Below are 21,970 nucleotides of genomic sequence, written 5' to 3' on the forward strand. Positions count from 1 at the left end.
GCAGAAATTTAATTTCATTAATCTGTATATTTATATATGGCTTAGTATAAAGAGCTTTTAAGCTTTCGAAGGGTTGAATGTTCTTAAATGCTGACTGTACCAAGACTGAGTAGCTGAACCTTTAAAATTGTGTGACTTTGGACAATCATTCATGCGAAGCTATCTCTTCAACTTTGCCTTTGTTATTAATAAGAGAGTTAAGAGTGTTATCTTGAACACCGTAGTTTTGACTCTTACTTCTCAACTTGTTGTTAATCCCAGATGAAGGAGAGGGATGCCATTTTTTTCAAGATCCACTCAGAAACCCCAATGCTATCGATAATGCTTCCATTCGAAGCATGAGTGACATTATGATTTCAGATTCAGGTATCAGGTTCTGATAATGGTGGATTGAGTAATTTGACCCAAACTCAGAGTGAAAAAGCTCATTATATTTTCTTAAACCCCCTCAAAAGGCTAGAAGCAAAAAAAAAAAAAAAGTAAAGCAGGGGTGCCAGGGGAGCTCAGTAGTTAAGCGTCTGCCTTTGGCTTAGGTCATGATCTCAGGGTCCCGGGATTAACCCCCGTATTGGGCTCCCTGCTCAGCAGGGAGTCTGCTTGTCCCTCTCCCTCTACTCCTCACCCCTGTTTGTGCTCTTTCTCTTTCACACTCTCTCTGTGCTTTCTCTCTCTCAAATTTAAATTTAAATTTAAAAAGTGAAGCATTACCCTGAGACTTAGGAAAATAAGCCCAGAAATTTGGATCTCATCGTCCTTTGTGGATTCCAAAAGAAATGTCAGAGAGGACAGGAGACTGAATTATACCTTTTGAAGACCTTCCTAGGACAGAGGCATCAAAATTAGATTCAAAAGCTTTAAGATTCAGAGGGAAGGACCAAAAGGCTGTACCGTAGGAATAAATGTAAATCAAAAGTCATTAGGCCCTTGGGTAGATTGCAGCTGAGAAATGAATTACTACAGTCCCTTAAATAGAATTCACACAATTCTGCATCACCAGAACCACCAGATACCTGGAAGTAGCAAACGTAAATCTTCTCTGGAGAGCAATAATCATATAATAAACCTTAAATTAGCTCCACAAACAACTTCATGATAATAATAAGTCCCAACACAATCAAAAATAGCATAGCACAAATTGACAGAAACCCCGCCCAAAAAAATGGAAAAGTGAGCAAAATTATGTATTAACAATTAAGAAAAGAGCTAGCAGTTATGAAAATATACTTAAATATCTAGTAAAGGGTGAAGTACAAATTTAAAAAGAGATAACCCCTCCATCTATTGGATTTTTATAAATTTAAAAAGGTATCATTTCTCTTCTTGGCAGGAAAAATCAATAAACTAAAAATAACTGCAGTTAGAAATGTTAAGTTACAACAGCCCTTTTGGAAGGGGATCTTCTAACATCTATTAAAATTAAAAATATGCTTATTATTTAGGTCAGCCCACTCATGGGACTTTATCCCATAGAAGTAAAACTATCTGTATATAAAGATGTATGTTAAGGGTATTTGCTGGTCCATTCTTAGTGGCAAACAAACAAACAAAAAATTTTAAAGGAAAAGAAAAATGAAAAGATGCTAATTCCTGTGGAACATATCAGAATGGCCAGGAGTCACAAAAAAACGGACTCAAAAATCTCTAGTCAATGGAGAACTGTGTCAGTTTTCATAAGCTATACAAGTCATTTCCCAGAATTCTCTTTCCCATATGGACGCATCTTAGGGATGGCCACAAGACAAGTTTGCCCAAGATTTGAAAGCCAAAAAGGAAGCACTAGCCATTACCTTCTGAAAATCTGGATAGGTGGCCGGATACCATGACCGCTTGCACGTGGCATTGCACATGGCTCCCCTTGTAGGCGTGGGGCAGCTGCCAGATATGCACCTACTTAGACTCCATGGAATCTGCTCTTGAGTTTCTCTGACTCCTGGGACAGTCACTTGTACAATTCCATGGGGAAGGTCATCGGGTTTTGCTCCTAGATCAAACACATAGCCACGGTTAAAGGCAGTAAAGAGCAGATGTGAGTTCCGGATTGACCTCCGAGATTCTAGTTGGTCTCCACTGTTTCCAGTTTTCCTTATTCTTCCCTGCTTTATTTCTAGCTTTTCTTCCTTACCGCTTGTCCTTCAGACTTCCCTCACCTGCAGGCGCGCTCTATGCAGAGATAACGCCCCTCCACGGGCTTCAGCAGGTCTAATCACTATAAAACATCTCTTTTTGCTTATCATTTATGGCCATTCTGCTTTCCTGATCAAACTCTAAATGATGCAGCTCCTGTAATAGGAAATTGGCAGATGAAATTAGAAACAGGGGAATACAATGATACAAAAAAAATTATAACAATAAGTCTATGCAAAATTATGTGTGTATAAATATTTTTAAAATTATATATAGAAATACATACAAAAGTTGAATTATTTTCTTTTTGTAAGCTATTGATAACCTTGTACATGTTTAATCACATACACCCATATCTAAGAACACTGCTGGAAGGGATGTGGTGAGACGTCCAGTATCCCTTTTCTCCATTTCTCGAACTCTCTTTATCTGGATCCCTAAGGACTCAACTAATGAGGAGACACCCAGGCTTTGTGTGACCTTAATCATATACAATTTGGGGATGCTTTTATAAGGAAAAAAATACAAAATTGAGTCCTAAAACAAATATACTTGTTTTGGTGAGAAGATACTAAAATCACAAATTTTAAAAAGCTGACAACACAAATGTCACAAAATCTAGAAAAGTTAAATAACATTTTTATTAATTAACTCCCTTACACACTTCTAGGTTGCATTTTAAGATACATGCTCTTTAATTACCTCCTCATATGCATCAGTTTTGCAAAATCATTTTCAACAGAGTGACTAGGGAGGTAATTCAGTTTTCCTCTAGCCTGGTTGATAGAAATGTATTTGTTATTTATTATTGATGGTTTAGCTTCACAATTCATGTCATGTAAATTTTTTTATCATGTAAATTTTTAAGATTGCTGTCAAATTTGAAGAATCTACTATCAAGTTTCTTTTACACGAGACATAAATTTTAAAGTCATGAAATATAAGCTGTAATATTTTAGAGCATATCAACATCTGTTGACTATTTTTAAGAACTGAATTGATAGCACTTAAAACCTCCCTATTGTTGATGTCACTGAGTCCGTTGTTTCGTTGGGGATAGAGAAGAACTCTTGGAAGCTATTCCTTCACATACACAGCTAAAAAATACTTATACACAATGGGGCCACAAACCATATAGATATAATCTCATTAAACTTAAATGTGTCATCAAGCCTGTGGTCACTCCAATGCCACCAGCATAAGGGAAAGTAGAAAGTAGACCAAGTGGAGGTCGGAATGGTTAGAGACTCTGGTACTGTGTTTAAATATTTTGCTGTATAAATATTATCAAATACATGAACACATTGCCAAATTCCCTCTTTCTATTTCATGTGGACGTGATAATCCTGAAGCTTAAGTTTTGTTAACTTCACGGTAAATCATGGTAAAATCTCTGTCAAATATCAACAAGAATTTGGCAAAATCAGATTCAACCCAAGTGGCCTAATTCCTAATCCCTAATCCAGACTTTCCTTCTTATTCTTTTCTTTTCTTTTTTTTTCCCCTGGGAGAAAAACAAACAGTTGTTTCAATACAAAAGTCTTTCTCTCACAAGTTCCAAGGCAATGAAATGTTAGAGTTTGGTGATTCTGTTAATTCTCAGAAATTAATTTTAGAAGTTTACATTATAATAAAAGTACATACTGGACCAAAGTGGTGTTAGGAGATTTGGATTCAGTAACTTTGGTCAAGTCAACTTCTCTGACACTCAACTTCTTATCCACGGAGTGAGGATTTCGATAGATCATCACTAAATTCCTTTTCTCAGCCTAAGTTTCATAACCATAAGCCTCATTGCACAACAAAAATTCCTACAGTTTCCTGCCTTACCTCCTTGATGCCAATCTCTCCACTTCCCAATTCATCCTCCACAGCCCACTCCAAATTAGTATCCTGGAAACGTTCTTTAACTGTCTTATTCTACAACATAACAGTATTATTTAAGTCTTTCATGCTACAACATTAATGTATTCTGCAATCCAGGAATTTTCTAGTGAGCTTTAATCATTTGGGGCTTATAACATATGATTTATTCTATATCTGTCTTCCTGGAATTTGAGAACAAAGAAAATATCTCAGTGTCACAAGTGTCATGAGAGCAAAAACTGTGGTCTCAGGAAAGGCCAATACCATCTCTGTGTCCTTTCACTGAGTTGTCACACTTGAAGCAAATAATAAAAAGCTGCTTCTCTTTTCTTTACACTACAACCTTTGCACAAGACACCTCCCAGGAATACAATTTGCTCTAGTCCAATTGCCATGGGTGATGGCATCTTAATTAGAAGCGGTAATTGGATTGCCATTCAGAATGAAATGACAAGAGGAACACCTAGGAGCAGATGCCTTTCACTCTTCTGTTGCAGACCACTCCGAGGCTTTCGCTGCCTTACCCCGGGAAGCACCCCAACAGAACCTGACGCAAGTACCCCATCTTAGAGGTCATGCCGCCGCTCAATATTAAGTTGAACAATGCGAAGACATTCTTCTGTGGGATGGCATAGTAATATTGGAGGGTTTCTGCTCAGAGCTTTAGAACAGCCGGGCAATCAATTTACGTAATGGAGAAGGGATCCATTTGATTGATTAACACGGAAACATTATCAATTTGTCCAGATCTTGTGTTTTCACTGAAATAGCATTTAAGTGCAGAGAGAGAAAAAGATCTATAGAATTTGCATACTGTCTAAATTACATTCTGATTCAACAGACTAGTTATGTCCTTCACACACCTCAACAACAACAACAAAATATTTTCTGTGACCTGTTGACACCTCAGATTTGGGTATATTCAGGTTACAGACGAACATAAATGACTCAATGACCTCTGTTGTTCTCAACTTAATAAATCAAAGTTTTATGTAAATATATTGAAAATATTAATGTGATGAGGAACAAATTAGGCAAGGAAGAAAAAGACATGATTTATATAATCAATTTCTCATTTTCACTCTATGGCATTGAAAGGTATGCAATTCTGGGAACTAAATATTCATTCAACTTTTAAATCTTAATTTTATTTTATTCTAAATGTGAAAAACTATGAATTAGAAGAAAGTTTGGCAATATAAATTCGATTTTTGCAAGGTAGAGTATCATGCCACAGAATATATCAAAGAGCTACCAGTTAATTTTCCTAAAAAATAGCCGAATAGGTTCAACATAATAGTGTAATTACTAAGGGAAAGTTCAACACAATAACCTAGGAATTAAATTATCAATTTGAACAGTTACCATAGGCAATTTGGCAACTAAATATTGGTTTTGGCAATTAAGAGTTAGATTAATAATTTGGTATTTAAAAAAAAAATTTAAAGCAACAATTGCAAAGCATGTAGCAACAAAAATTTCATGGGCCTAAATCAGACTACTATGCAAAAGTTAAAAGGTAATAATCCCCCATTCTGTTTCAGTTTGCTTTCAAAGTTTTGAAATTATTTTCCTTTGTGTGAAGTATAAATCTTCAGAGATTCATTTCATTAAATGTTTAATCAAATAGATTGATAAGGGACACCTGGGTGGTTCAGTCAGTTAAGCATCTACTTCCTGCTCAGGCCAGGATCCTGGGATGGAGTCCCACAGCAGGCTCCTTACTCAGCAGGCAACCTGTCTCTCCCTCTGCCTGTTGCTTCCCCTCCTTATACTCTCTCTCTCTCTCAGACAAATAATAAAAGCTTTAAAAGAAATTGATAAGTAGATAGATTGTTGTCTAGAATGTTCTTTTTTTTTTTAAGATTTTATTTATTTATTTGACACAGAGAGATCACAAGCAGGCAGACAAGCAGGCAGAGCGAGAGGGGGCAGCAAACTCTGGGCTGAGCAGAGAGCTGGATGCAGGAGGCGGGGCTGCATTCCAGGACCCTGAGGTCATGACCTGAGCAGAAGGCAGAGGCCCAACCCACTGAGCCATCCAGGCACCCCTAGTTCTTTATTTTTAAATATGCCAAAAAAATACATTTGCAGAAATTACTTATTTCAATTTTCCAATATGTTTTTAATGAATGTCTTTGCTAAACATTTTTCCTTGCATCACATTTTTTCCTTCTGAGTTCATTATTTTCTCTTGCTCAATTATGCCCTTTAGAGAAAGTTTAATGATATTTTGTGGAAAAATAATATATTTTTATCTTTAAATGTACAAAAATATGGTTTTTTCGCCATTGTTTTGTTTAACAGTTTAGCTGGATACAGATTTTTGTCATCTTAATTACATAAGATCCAATCTATCCAATCGAAGTGATTTTTTGTTTATTTGTTAAACATGGCATTTAAGGTACTCCTTGAGTGTAAGGATTAATGTCACCCTTCAGTTTGGGAAAGTGTTGGCTTTTCTCTCTCTCTTAGATTTTACTAGAGCATCTAAATCTATGTTCAGAACTCCATTTCTTTATCTTCTTAAGCTATATTGTACATGACTTTCAAAGTTCTCTATAAAAATTTTTCTCTTCAGCTGTCTCAAGAATGATGTGTATTATGGATTGAAATCATTCACAAGTACCTGTTCTTGTTTCAGTATTCCCTTCTTTGGTTTGATGGATATTTCTTCAAGAATTTTAAACTTGTATATTTAAAGTACTTCCTAGATTTATTTAATTCCTTCTGTATTTTCAGAAATGAATTTTTTTTTCTTTTCTTTTGTTGTTGCTGTGTTCATGTGTTTGTTTGCAGGGGGGGACAATCCATATCATGGGTTGGATGTCCTCAGGTGCTTTGTTATTTTTGTTGGTATGTTTCCTTTCCATGGATTTATTTTTCTTTCTCTCTCCCATTTCTCCTTTCTGCTTGGGCAGTACTTAAATAGGTTTGACTCAGCTCCTAAGGATCCACAAATCAGAAGCTTATTTTATATCTCTTCAGGGACTTCACATTTTCAGAACTGTTACTAATATCCATTATTTGTCTAGCTCCTAATCATTTAGGATTCTTTGCTTCTCTCTTCACCATTCATGAAACTGTTATTACCTGCATGCAACCTTACACAGGAGAATCGAATTTGCACAGCTTTCATTTATGAATGTGGGAATACAGACTCTAGTGCCCTCCTCTTGTGGGGTACATTCAGTCAACTTTTCCCTGAGGCTCTGAAATCTTTAACCCAGTTGCCATCTGTAGGTGCCAGCACCCTGTGCAGTAAACGGCCTTACCCCACTTTGATACCATGGGCTTGGCCATTTCTGATAAAAGAATTATACACACACACACACACACACACACACACGTAAAGAATTGTACTTATATATGTAAATAATTATATTTATGATATGTGTGTGTGTGTGTGTGTGTGTGTGTGTGTGTATTTTTTGTCAGAGAAAGAGAACACAAGGAGGGGGAGCAGCAGGCAGAGGGAGAAACAGGTTCTCCACTGAGCAGGGAGCCTAATGGGGGCTTGATCCTAGGATCCAGGGATCATGACCTGAGCCAAAGGTAGATGCTTAACTGACTGAGCCACCCAGGAGCCCCCATGAGTTTGTTGTGATAAAGAATTTGACCAACCTTTGTTCCTGGTTCCTGGGAAGGAAACTCTAAATCTTTGGATCTCCTAAATTTTGGAGGTATCATTGTTATGCTAATTAGGTAATTCAGGGTTCACCTTTGGATAGCTTCAGGATGGGGACTGCTTTTGTTGAAAAAACTAATCACATGGTTAGAAGGTTGGGGCTGTGAGTCATATGATATGAACCTGATCTCCCAATTTCTGGAGAGACAAAGGAGGTTTAAGATTGAGTTCAAGGATGTGGTAGACAATTCAATCAGCCACACCTATGTAATGAAACTCCAATAAAAACTCTGGAAACAAAAGCTCAGTAGAACTTTCTGGTTGATGAATACATGGCTTGCCAGAAGACTAAAAAGCCTTGATTCCAAAGGAAGGATACAGAAGATCTATAGTCCCTCTCAGACCTTGCCTTATGCATCTTTTCAGTTGGCTGGTCCTCCTGATTTTACCCTTTGCAATAAAACTGTAATCATAAGGAAGCACTTTCCTGACTTCTATGAATTATTCCAGTAAACTCTCAAACCTGAGGGGATTATGGGAACCACCAACTTTACACCCACTCAGTCAGAAATATGAGTTGCTTAGAGACCCCACTGAAGTTGTGGCGGGCATGTAAAGTGGGGACAGTCTTGGTGAGGACCCTGTCTTTAAATCTGTGAAGTCTGACACTAGCTCTGGGTGATTAGTCTCAGAAATGGTTTTCAGCACACCAGTCGGCACTGGAATAGTTGGAGTAGAAATTGAACAAATTCTTACTCTTTTTAATCAAAAAGTATCACTACTGCACCAGACACAGAAGTATTTTATAAAATCTGCTTTGGAAAGTTTAGGATAAATAGAAAAGCCAGGAAGAAGCGTGTTCTAAATTTTAGTAGCTGGCTGCCCCCTACTGAAACTGTCTTAGTCACTACTAGTTTGTGAGTCTAAAAGCTGATGGATTCACTTGGTTTTGAAACAATGCTATAAAACTGAAAATCTCTCTGAAGCTTGTTTCCATTATTGATTTAACTCAGTGGTCTATTCCTTGAAATTTAAAGGCTACTGGAATCCTTCAGATACCAGTCAGCTGAGCTTTGAAATAAAGAGGCTGCCGCTCATTGGTAAATAAAGTCTAAGGTATATAAAACTCAATCAGTCTCTCTAATCTTCATTCAGGTAAGACAGCAAGAATTAGTTTCTTTCTATGTGATCTTCGGCAAGCCACTTTAAAATAGCAAGTCTAGGGGCACCCAGGTGGCTCAGTGGGTTAAAGCCTCTGCCTTTGGCTCAGGTCATGGTCTCAGGGTCCTGGGATTGAGCCCCCCATCGGGCTCTCTGCTCAGTGGGGAACCTACTTCCTCCTCTCTCTCTGCCTGTCTCTCTGACTACTTGTGATCTCTATCAAATAAATAAATAAAATATTTTTTAAAAATTTTTAAAAAAACAAATACATAAAATAGCAAGTCTACATTTCCTTACCTACAAACGTAGTTTACAAAATGATCTCTGAATCCTCCTTCACCTAACGTAATTTTTTCAAGAAGAAAGGCATCAAGGTACTTAATATATCAAAACAGGATTAATATATGATATTATATGGGAGCAGGTAAAAAAAATTCCCTACTTTTTCAGTTCTCAGTTTTTAGAAAATTGTTTTCTTCATCGTGGTGCAGAGATAAGTCTGATATTATATTCCTCGAAGAAGTAGAGCAAAAAGATAAAGGTGAAGTGGCTAAGAGGAGGAGCTAGATCCTGGTAATTCATCTACCCTCTGAAGTGACAAAGATTCAGTGCCTAAGGTGTTGAGCAAACTCTGGTCTCGAGTCCAGTAAAGAGTTGGCACGATGGTTCCCAGACAAATAATACAGGTATCCTGGGCAGGTTAAAGGAGCTTGGCACCAGGAATAATGCTGAGCAACACTCAGAAGTCCAAGGAGTACCATCATTTAGAGAAATCTGTCCTCAGGAAGCAGGGACAAGTTCTTAGCGGGGTTCTGGGAAGCTTCTCTTATTAGTAAAATGTGATTTAGAAACTGTAAGACAAATACATGAATTTAAGAGAAATGTATGGTTTCAAATTTCTTAGATGGAGAAACTAAAGCCTTTGCCAAGGAAAGGGACCCATCAATGTTAAATAGCGATCCTACAGGATCCAAGAAGAGAGAAGAAAGAGCTGTTACTTGGAGAAAAAGGTAGGTCCTAAGTTTTCATCTTTCATATACTAGTTAAGTTGACAATTAAGATGATCCAAGGCACCACTTTGCGGTACAGGAGTCAACATCGAGCACTGTGTCCTTAATCATTTGAAGCAGAGACACTGTTGTAATGCCTCAAATTAGAACTGCCTAGAAGCAGGAGATGGGTTGAGTTGGCAGGTAGTGAAGTCAGTGGGCCAAGCTAGGGGAGATGGGGAAGGGAGAGGGAGAGGAAGTGATGGGCGGAGACCAAGACCACTTGGCAGGTTGTATCTGGCAAGAGTGCAGTCTGCATCTATTCAGAGAATTTTCATGGAGCTGATGTATTGAATTTCAAACAGTTTTTAAAAGTGTTCCTTAAAAAGTGAAACATTTCCCTCAAATACTATGATGATGGGAAATGGGGAAATAACCACCCAGCAATCTTAATAGTGCTGAATACTATGAAACAGTTATAAAATATGCCCCAAATAGGGCTCTATGCATTCCTATTTAGGCACCAAATGAACTCCAAAAATAGCCTTAACAATTACCACAAATCTGATACAATGTGTGCCAGACCTCAGCTCTGGCAAATTATTAGGTTTCAAAGTGTCTCGGTTTGTCAGGTATAAGTCCCATATCATTGATACTTCTTGGAATTCTGTAATATTTTCATGATTTACAAATACATGCACATATATAACAACAAGCTTTTATGTGGTTTAGAAAAGAGTTTTCCTGACAGCAACCCCAGTGGTTCATTAAAAATGCTCTCATCGGTTTAGAGTGCAAATCTCATTTATGTCGGAGTGTTACAAATAAATCTACATGTACAACACAAGCTATTGGTTAGGGAAGCACAAAGAAAAAGGTGTGCAGTAACCTTCTAGAGTCTATGTATCAAAGACATTTGCAAATGGCATGTGCTGATATAGGGAGAAGTGTGAAAGGTTAGTGACATACAGAGACAGGGGAGAAGGATGGAAAGCTGGATTGCTCGAGTCGAAGCGGAACTTCACACCAGCATACACTCCAGATGATCAAAGCTATATGGTTAAATAATTATTTTTTTTATCATAAAATTACTAGAAGTACCTCTTCAAACAGTATGGAGGAGTAGATGCTTTTAAGGAACCTCTTGCTATAAAACAGCTAGATCCTGGATAAAACATAATTTTTATTTTTCATAAGAAGAGAAGTTGGCTCAGTGCCAACCGATTCATCACAACGTAGGAGCTGAAATCAGAGAGGGAAGTTTTGAGAACATGCAAAAAGCCAGGTTGCCCTGAAGGCAAATGCTGATTAGTTGAAAACACCAAACCTAAAATTCTGAGATTGAACCAGCGATGGTAGAGGGGCTGAAGTGGCTCCAGATGAGGCATGTTCCCCGGCTCCGGCAAATGCAAACACAAATACTATCAGGATGGAAGCATCTTTAATTTAGTCAAATAGGTTTTCTGTATGAAAAGATCAACCAAATACGTACTCACCTTCAGAATTCACCAGTGTGCAAGAAAATAAATTATCCTGAGAAAGAGCCTGCAGAAACAAACAAGCATGGCTAAAATAGCTGTCAGTGTGCCTAAAGAAATTAAAAACAAACTTGGAAATAAGTGCAAGGATATTTGCACTGAAGATATTTGAAAAGCAACGAACTATATCTTTAAGAAATGAAAAATGTGATCAGTAAAATTAAGAATACCAGTGGGAAGAAAAAAGATATTTTTCTTGAATGTCTTATTTCTTTATTTAAATTTCATTTAAGATTTGACAAAGAGAGTACATGATTTAAATAAAGATTGCACCTATGGTGAAACATGAGTGGTTCTAGCACAAATGCTTGATGCTCAATTAACATACATTTGATTAGAAGTAATCAGTTGATCAATGAAGTGAGAAATTGCTATATATACATCTAATTGGAGTTACAGAAAGAGAGGAAAGAAAAATGAGGTAAAGGAAAAAATTGAACAGGTGATGACTGAGAAGATGACCAAAGAAATGATATTAATTTTCCAGAAATAATAAAAGATTCCAACTGAAAAATTCAAGAAGAATAAGTGAAGGGAAATCTACTTCTAGAAAATAGTAAAGTAAAGCTAAGCACAACCAAATAAAAATAAAAAATCATCCAAAAGAAAACCAAAGAGCAGAACTGGAGAGAAAATACAAATTAACTTCAGAGAAGGAAAAGAGAGCAGTTGACTTCTTACCAACAAGCAAAGCCAGAAAGTAGTTAGGGTGTATCTTCAGTATGCTGAGAGAAAATAATTGGCAAGCTAGATTTATATATTCAGCAAAAATATCCTTTAAGCACAAAGAAGAACTAAAGATAATTTCAGACAAATGAAAACTAAGAAGTTAATACCCATAAACCTACATCAAAGAATAGATATACTTTAAAGAAAAGGAAAATAACCCTAGATGGAAGATTGGAGATGGAAGATAAAATGGCGAGTATAAAGAAAATGATCAATTTGTGGATGTATTATTTAGAATAGGCTAGGATACATTATGATAACAGTTAACCCCCAAAGCTCCATAGCTTACCATAGCAAGATCTGTTTCCCACTCAAACTCCATAACCAACAACAGTCACTAGGAGAATCTACACCATTTCATCACTAAGGGATGCAGGCTAATGGGGTCCCCCTCATGTAGTCATATACCTGAAAGATGTAGCCTCTTGAGAGGCTGTGGTTGGGGAAGAGAGCACATGGGAAGCTTATTTGCTCTTGTCTACATCATCTCTCTGTCAATTATCATCTATCAGTCATTTATCAGTATCAGTCACCAGTTGCACTCATAGCCCATTAGTCAGAATTAGTCACAAAACTCTACAAGAGAGCAGGTAATATGATATTAAAACATTTAAAACAAAAACTTGTTCAGGGGGGATCCAGTCTTCTCAAATGCTTCTGTTATTTGGGAAAAAAATAAAGATATTGATCCATAGAATCATTTCTTCTTTTACATCTCTAAATGAAAACTCAGGCAGTTCCCCTGAGTTTTCTCTTCCTTAGTGGATAAATTAAACTGTATCCAGTTACAACACATGACCAAAGAGAGACTGACTTAATAACTAAAATGCTCATGGCCATAGAATTGTAAAATGTTAATCTCATTATAAAATCCTATATGGGAGTTAAGACAGTGGGAATAATCAAAATTTCTTATTTCCCATCTTCATCCCCCATATTGCACACTAAGATCCTTTAGAGTTGAGGTTTGGGCAATCATAGGGGTAAGAGAATAGGAAGGTTCTTTAACTGATACAGCACTGGTGATCTTCTGTTTTCTTTTCAGGCTTTAGAAATATTTAAAGTGGGGCACCTGGGTGTCTCAGTGGGTTAAACCACTGCCTTCGGCTCAGGTCATGATCTCAGGGTCCTGGGATAGAGCCCCGCATCCGCATCGGGCTCTCTGCTCAGCAGGGAAACTGCTTCCCCCCCTCCTCTCTGCTTGCCTCTCTGCCTACTTGTGATTTCTCTCTCTGTCAAATAAATAAAATCTTTAAAAAAAAAAAAAAAAGAAATATTTAAATCTGAGTTTTTGTTTCTTGGACATTTAGGGACACTCCCTCACCTCCACCTTCACTGAGTATCTGGAAGTTTCTCACCTGTAATCCCTTCAGCAGGGTAAGTTTTGCTGGGCCCTTATTTGGTCCTTAACCACTAGGAATTCTATAAGCCAGAATTTTTGCTTTTATTTTCTCTCTATAAACTCAGAATCCCAAAGGAGCAGAGCTATTTTGTTTTCAAAAGGAATTAGGGGTATCCTGATGTTTTCACAGTTTTTAAAAGAGAGAAAATAAAACCAAAACAGATTCTCTGGTCATTTTCTATATCCACACACAGCATAAGCCAAAAGAGTTTTTATTTTTTGATGTGTGTAGCAATATTAACTTTTGAGTTGAAAGATCCATTACTATAACAGGTGGCAAGCAACAACTTGCCAACAACTACCTGACACTACTTGAAAAATAATTTCATAAAATTCTAAGAATTTCTCATAGCTGTAATAAACATCCTAGGTGTTCTAGTTTTTGTTGCTGTTGTTATTCTAGTGTTGAAATCTCTTTCTCTTTTGTGAAAACTGCAATTACCACGAACTGAGCCATCTTTGGCATTTTGTGTACATCATTCCTACTCTTTAAAACAGAATTAGAAGTGAACAGTAATGAAAAGAAGATATTATTCCATTTTTTAATAAGGAAAGAATGAGTAATAAGACTGCACTAGGAAATGGTTGCTTCAGGATTTCAACCCAGGTTCCTGTGCTTCCTAAGTCCATCGACTTTAACAACCACATCATGGTTTCATATACTTTTATTATTTACACTGATAAGTACCTTGGATATATGCCTAAATATGGCTTAAATTTTATCTTCATAGAATATCTTATTCATTCATTCATTCAAGCAGTATTTATTGGGTGTCTATCCCTCCAGTAGTGCTATTCTAGTCATTCAAGATGACTAAGAGAGAGCAAACAAATGAACAAATAAATATATATCAGGTGGTAATAAAAATGCTAAGAAGTAAAGTAAGATAAAGCATAATAAATACTAAAATGAGCTGGAATGAGGAAGTGCCTTAGACCATGTGGTTAGGGTAGGGTTCTTGATATAATGACACTAATATAAATAACTCAGCAAATAAAACTGGGTATGCAATTATTTGACCATAAAATATGGCCATTTATGTATGAGGTGGAGGGTGGAATCAAGGGTGTCTTCTTGAAAATGGATTCCTTTTGTTCAGAGGTGATGGAATAGAGTCTGTAAAAACAGGATAAATAAAACAGACAATGGAGATTAGCTGCCACTCTGGAGTAGGGGTGTCTGATATCTGATGCCCTTTCTTTATCCCTTGCCCTGCAGAAAAGCATGAGACCACAGGAAAGGCCATTAAAGATTTCTGTGTGTCTTTGAAGTTTTTGAAAAGGCAGCAAAAGCTCAAACCACTCTTCCCCTATGATACTCCACTTCTGTAAGATTGTCTGTTTCAAATCTTTTGAGAAAAAGATGGCAAACGGGGCACCTGGGTGGTTCATTTGTTTAAGCAGCTGCCTTCGGCTCAGGTCATGATCCCAGGATCCTGGGGACTGAGCCCCCTGGCAGGCTCCCTGCTCAGCGGGGAATCTGCTTCTCCTTCTCTCTCTGCCCCTCCACCCTGCTTGTTTTTTTTCCCCTCTCTCTCTCTCTCTCTAAAAAATAAACAAAATTTTCATTAAAAAAAAAAAAAGATGGAAAGCAGAGGTCCTTATACAACTGCCATTGTGCCTTTTTCATATAATAAAAAGGAAAAGTTGGGGACACTTGGGTGGCTCAGTGGGTTAAGCCTCTGCCTTCGGCTCAGGTCATGATCTTAGAGTCCTGGGATCGAGCCCCCCCATCGGGCTCTCTGCTCAGCAGGGACCCTCCCCCTCTGCCTCCTTTTCTGCCTACTTGTGATCTCTCTTGCTCTGTCCAATAAATAAATAAAATCTTTAAAATAAATAAATAAATAAAATATTTTTTAAAAAAATATTCTATATATTTATTTTGACAGGCAGAGATCACAAGTAGGTAGAGAGACAGGCAGATAGAGAGGGGGATGCAGGCTCCCTGCTGAGCAGAGAGCCTGATGTGGGGCTCTATCCCAGGACCCTAAGATCATGACCTTAGCCAAAAGCAGAGGTTTTAACCCACTGAGCCACCCAGGCGCCCCAATAAATAAAATCTTAAAAAAAAAAAAAAAAGGAGAGTTGTTGATATATTTACGTTGAATGTTTGGTAATAACAAACTCCCATGGTTACTCGGTATTTGAACGTGTCCTTGACTTCTACTCTTCCGTTTACAGGAGTTACTTTTTCTCCTTCCCCTGTTTTCCTCTGCAAGGACAGCCTTTAACTTCTTTGACTCCTGCAACAATAGTCAATGAAAATGTATGGTATTCCTAAAAAAGGCTTGGTGATGAATTTCCAGAGAAGCCATAACTCCCAGGAGCCATTGCTGCCCATTTGGAAGCTCCAGATTGCAGCCTGAAGTTCCACTCAATACTTCTTCTAAGACTTTGATGCTTAGTCAGGATCAATCCATTGGAGACAGAAATGCTCTAACTTTATGTAATTCATTCCTGAAATTGCTACCAAGTTACGAAGTGCACTCACAGAGGGCAGGAAGCAGACCTCACTAACCTGCTGGATATTGGCCCTAAACAACATAGGCAACTTGATAGCTAAATGAATTTACACCCAAGAGTGAGTTTTTAACTTTTTTGAAAGGAGGTGTTACCAGGGCAAAAGAGGGCAACAGAAATAATGGGGAAAAAGTAAGGATATAAAATGAAGAAGATGGAAGTAGTCTCTGGAGGATGGAAAAACACACAACTGAAATGATTTTTTTTTTTCCTGAATTTCTGAAGCCATTTCTATCCTTTCTTGCTAGCTTTCACTAATTTCTCAGGGCACTTTGCTCAAGGGTCAGACTGGAGCTCCCTGGGATACTTCATGACTAAGCAGTCTCTGTAATCAGTTTGAGCTGATATTGATGTTTTCCCTGCTTCCTCTAAAGTAAAAAATCCGGAAATCCCTGAATTTAGCACAGATGGTGGTAACAAGTGCTACCAAAGATAGGGACCCTGAACAGATACTACTTGATAAATAACAAAGGACATATAGTTGGTGTAGGAGGCAGACTAGAACACTTGAAATGCTCACTGGCCACAGTGTCTGGAAAGTAATAAAGAAAGGCTGGTCATACGTGCAAGAAAGCAGGTAAGTGGGGCGCCTGGGTGGCTCAGTCCATCTTAGGCTCAGGTCATGATCCCAGGGTCCTGGGATGGAATCCTGGATTGGGCTCCTTGCTCAGGAGGGAGCTTGCTTCTCCTTCTCCTTCTGCCTGCTGCTCCCCCTGCTTGTGTTCTATCTCTCTCTGACAAATAAATAAATAAAATCTTGAAAGAAAGAAAGGGAGAGAATCCAGTCAGTGCAGTGACAGGGGATACCACAGGAAAATGTCTGCCTGGAAATGCCCAACTTAGTCATTGCTTTTCATCAGACTAAAATGTCCCTGATAGCATATCAAATAGTCTGTAGAACAGAACTCTCTTGGTTGAATTTGAATCTGAACAACAGCATTATCTCCCAAAGGTTCTTCTTAACATTCATGTTTTCTTGGGAAGCTGAAAATGAATCCTCTCCTGTGAACACAAATCACTTCATCATTTTCACCATGAACCTGCTCACTCTACTTGCTTCCTCCCCTCAGCCTTTACTCTGCCCCCCAGCTAGGAGAGCACTGGTACCAGAAGAGCATCCGCCTGCCTCTCCAGATTTGTTGTTTTGGCCTAGGTGCAAATGTCTCTGGTGGCCACAGCTTAGTGCGAAAGAGAGAGAGAGCGCACACGCACAAGCATAAAGAGGCCAGCCTACCTGCCTTGAGCAACAACATGCTACTCTTTCCCCTTCCTCCCTTCCTTCCTTCCTTCCTTCCTTCCAGGATATTTACTGAATACTTACAATGTGTTAGGCCCCAGATGAAGTTATATCTAGAGACATGATAGAAAGATAGGTAGATAAAAGCTTAATAAATCACAATCAACCTGTAGGAAATACAGTTAATTCCATTTTGCTCATCAGGAAACTGAAGCTTACCATAACTGAGAGGCCTGCCCAGTGGCTCAGATCGCTGTGACTTACTCCAAAGAGGCTGCTTCCCAGTCCGCAGCATCTCACTGGCAAACTGCTGACTCACCTTCCCAAGCTGTCCTCCTCCTCATCTCCTTCTCTCAAGTTTTGAACTTTCTATAATTTCTCGTGCCCTTTGAGGAGACCAGCCCAGGGGGTTTCCCCGAGGATGGATCTGAGCACCTGGGGGACATGAAGGGGCCTAGGCCGCAGGGTACTCAGGCATCTCCTGCTGGTGGATGGAGCTGCAGCAGGAAACACCAAAGGAGATGAGACCTTTACTAAAAGAAACCTTAATGCCTTCCCAGTGCTTTCCAAAAAAGCCCATGCTCATAAACATGAAGAGAGCTAAATCCAAAAGTCCAGTGTCTACGACCAGCTAGTGGTCAGGGGAGCAGGGTGCGCATGTGAAGGGGAGAGGAGGGTTGAAAGCTGATCTCACTTGGCTTAAGTCATGTCCCCAGCTTGGAAAAGATGGACAAGGACAAAGCCAAGAGCCCAGAGTCCGCTCGTGCAGCCCTCCAGATGTTTCGTCTTCCTGGGACCTGGCCGTGACCTCCCCTGACAGCTGGTTCCGCGTAGGAAGAAGTGGCATCACCGAGTTTTCCTCCACTGCCAAGGGCCATCCATAGAACTCAGTAGAAACAAAAGCAACACAAATTCTGGCAGCTAAGATTTACAGAGTGCTTCTCTGTGCCAAGCAGCATTCTCAGTTAATTCTAAGTCCTTCCAAATAAATCAATTCCTTTAGATGAGGAAGCGGAGACCCAGAGAAGTTAAGTAACTTTCCCAAGACACGCTGATTCTAAATTGCAGAGCCAGATTTCAAACCTGGGAAATTTGGCTGCAGAGCCTGGACTTAAAAATGCACCGTCTTTCTTTAACAAGTCTAAGTTCCATAGTGACAACTTGTTCTTCAAATTATAAATGTGGATTTGAAGAAGACTTGAAAAGAATTAAATAAACAGAAGGCATATGGTGTTTACAATTACCAGTTATGAAAAGCATTTATTATGGAGAATTCCAAAACTGGTTATTAAGAGACTATTGCGGGGTCGGGGCCGGGGGGGGGGCACGTGGGTGGCTCAGATGGTTAAGCGTCTCCCTTCCCCTCAGGTCACAATCCTAAGCTCCTGGGATGGAGTCCCACATTGGGCTCCCGGCTCAGCGGGGAGTCTGCTTCTCCCTCTACCTCTGCCTCTCCCCCTGCTCATGTGCACACGCGCTCTCCCCCTCTCTCCCCTCTCTCTCCCTCTGTCTCAAATGAATAAATAAATCTAAAAAAAAAAAAAAAAAAGGAGAGAGAGAGCCTATTAAGGACAGCTCTAGCAAATCCTGCCAAGAAAATTCTAAAAACTTGGAAATCAAAGAAGAGTTCTGCAGGCAAGAGTAAACTGTAATGAAACAAAAAAATGGAGCTAAGAGGCTGACCTCTTTAAATGAACAGGGAATCTTCAGAGTAACAAACTAATGAGCCAGATTCCAAGTCTCTTTTCTCTGTTCACTGCTGACCCTGCTGACATGTGCTACTCACTCAGGTTCCCCGGGAATAATTTGCCCTAAGAGATCAGAACATGTGAAGACTCTGATCTCACTTCTTACGTGAATTTTGTTAGTCACCAGAGAGTTAGAAGGAGTTCAGATTCCACAAACAAAATCTGTTTGTAAAACAAGGTTGATCGATTCTGAGCATGTGTTTCTCCCAGGTTAACTAAGCTGTAGGAAAAATTTCATTGAAAGGGGCGCCTGGGTGGCTCGGCTGCTTGACTGTCTGCCTTAAGATCAGGTTATGATCTCGAGGTCCTGGGATCGAGCCCTGCATTGAGTCCCCTGCTCAGTGGGGAGGCTGCTTCTCCCTCTTGCTCTGCCCCCCCCCCCCCCGCTTGTGCATGCTCTTTCTCTTTCAAATAAATAATAATCTTTAAAAATATATAAAAATTAAAAATAAGACCTTTTAATTGAAAAATACCACTACCATTTTCTCAAATTAGTCGACAACACAAATCTGGGAGGAAATTCTAAAAAGAGGTTGTTTCAGTTATTACCATGTGTTATGGCCTGAATTGTGCCCTCCTCCCAGAAATTCATACATTGACTCAATTGTGGGGGGAAAAAAAACTTTTGCCTTTAAGGCTATAGTCTATTTTATAGAAACTTTAGAGTTTTGTCACTTGTTTTTTTGACTCATTCAATAAAAATTTGAAACCTATCTTCTGGCAGGAACTGTGTAAAATCCTAGGAGATAATGGAAAGTGAGACTAATATAATCACTGATTCATTTAATATTAATGAAGAAGCAGTTTGCAATGTGGTTAAGTGTGTCCCTCAAATTAAAATGCCAGGCCTTTAATTATCTATGTGGCCTTGAACGTGTAACTAAAGTTCTCTCTACTTCAATATCCTATTTGTTTTTTTAATTAGAAACTAGGACCTACCTTATAGCAGGGTTTTCTTTTTAACAGATTAAATAGCACATGCACACTATCTGGCAATAGTAACCATTTGATAAATGTTATTTATTTTTATTGTGGTTGTTATTATTATTTCTATAATATAGAGCTATTCTACCACTAACAGAACTTCCAAAGGAGGTACCATATAACTATCCTCACTGTTTTTTTTTTTAATCCCTCCTTACCCATTTTAGTAACATACAAGTGTTGAAGGAGATCTGTGAAGAGATTTCCTGGAGGGAGTGGCTCCCTGTGGGGTCCCCACACTTCTTCAGAGGGGTGAGAGGCTGCGCTAAGAGAGGCCAGAAGAGCAAGGGAGGGCCACTATTTCTTCCTTCTCTTTAGCCTGAAGAGAGCAGACTTCAAGGGAACCACTTGGAGAGTTTATAACTTGTTGCCTGCAACAGAGACACTGTGATGTCTGCCATATGCTTGACACATGCCCTGTGGAGGGAAGGGTAGAGAAGAGCATTTGGGAAGCAACTACACTCCCATCAATGGTGCGGGCAAGGAATGAGAGATTGTTCCTGGTGGACTACCATTTCAAATTCTGCTCAGATGGCAAGCTGGGAAGGTGATGGGGACTTCAGCAGGGAGAAGTCATGCACAGAATATGCTCCTAGAGACTCTGGCCAAGGGAGTCGTGGTGTGCCAGGGGGAGGCCACTAGAGGAAGATCCAGGTTGAGACCTCTCAAGCCAGAGAACAAGCTTGTTTATGCCAGGTTCGGTGATCAGTCAAGCAAGAACTTGGCAGTCCTGCCCCCTATTCTCTCCTCCCTCCCCTAATTGATCCCTGGTGTGTCTGACACAGAAGGGAGAGAGTGAAAACACTGCAGAGATGTGTCACGCTCCCTTCCCCACGGAAGGCACACAGCCACACAGCTGACCAACTGCAGACCCCAGGAGGAGCAATGGAAGTGTCATTTTGATGGAAGAGTGAAACATGAATGCAGATCTTTGAATACTACATTTATCACTTGACAGAACATTTTGTACCTTAAAATAACCGCAATCCTGTGCGTACTTCTTATTATCTTTACTGAGAATGAAAACAAAATTTAAAATTAAAAAAAAGAATGAACCTAAAGGTCATGGACCTGCTCGGTTTTCAACTACTGGCAAGAGAAAAATCTTCTTGGTGAGTAAATTGTAAAGGGGTAGAGACAAAGTAACTTTTCATTATGTTTATTGCCCAACTATGATGCTGCTTCAGTGCACCATCCACCCACACAATTACCAAAAATCCCATGCGGGGCCCTGTGCTAAGTACCATATGACTACCACTAATCAATATTGAGGGATGTCTGTAAGCCTGGAATGAAGTTCTTTACATAGATACGAAGTTATGTATGTATGTATAGATATGTATGAAGTTCTTTACATAGATAATCTCAATTACTCCTCACAACTTTATGAAGGATATACCATTATCACACCCATTCATCTAATTAGGACAATGAAGGACAGACAGACATCATGTTAAGTCATGTTCACAAGGTCACTTAGAAATTTAAGTAATCAGCCTGGATTTTATGTCATTTCTCTAGCAGCATCATTGATATCTTTATTGCTTTCCACAGACATAATTTTCTCTGTACTATTAAAGTTTTCTTAGAAAGATTACTGTTAATTTACGGGAGGGCTCACTGGTCTATTGCCAAATTTTAGTCATCCTGTGTCTAGAAGTAGTCCCATAAAACTTGATTCCATGTTATCAAGGAACACAGTGCTCCAAGAAGAAAATTTGAGTCCAGGTTGTAATAAACCCTTGGTAGATTTTACAAAGCCATGTTTCAATGTTGAGAGAGAATTCCATTCCATCTAAAAGTGAAGCCAATGACAGAGTTTTCTCTTACCCACAGGGCATGTGTGGTGCAGCATTCAAACAAGGAACTGGGACTTCCTTTATTAACAATTAGGACAGCTGAGCAAACAGCTATTAAATGGAAACCACAGGACCCGTGACTTACATATGCCATGTGAGCAAATGACTTTATATCACTCTATAATCACTGCATGCCGGATATGATCACTGTACAAAACAAGCCCATAAGGCAAATGTAGAGAAAC

Source organism: Lontra canadensis, unplaced genomic scaffold (genome assembly GCF_010015895.1).
Source record: "Lontra canadensis isolate GAN:19392208 unplaced genomic scaffold, GSC_riverotter_1.0 scaffold2, whole genome shotgun sequence".
In the NCBI taxonomy this organism is placed as follows: domain Eukaryota; kingdom Metazoa; phylum Chordata; class Mammalia; order Carnivora; family Mustelidae; genus Lontra; species Lontra canadensis.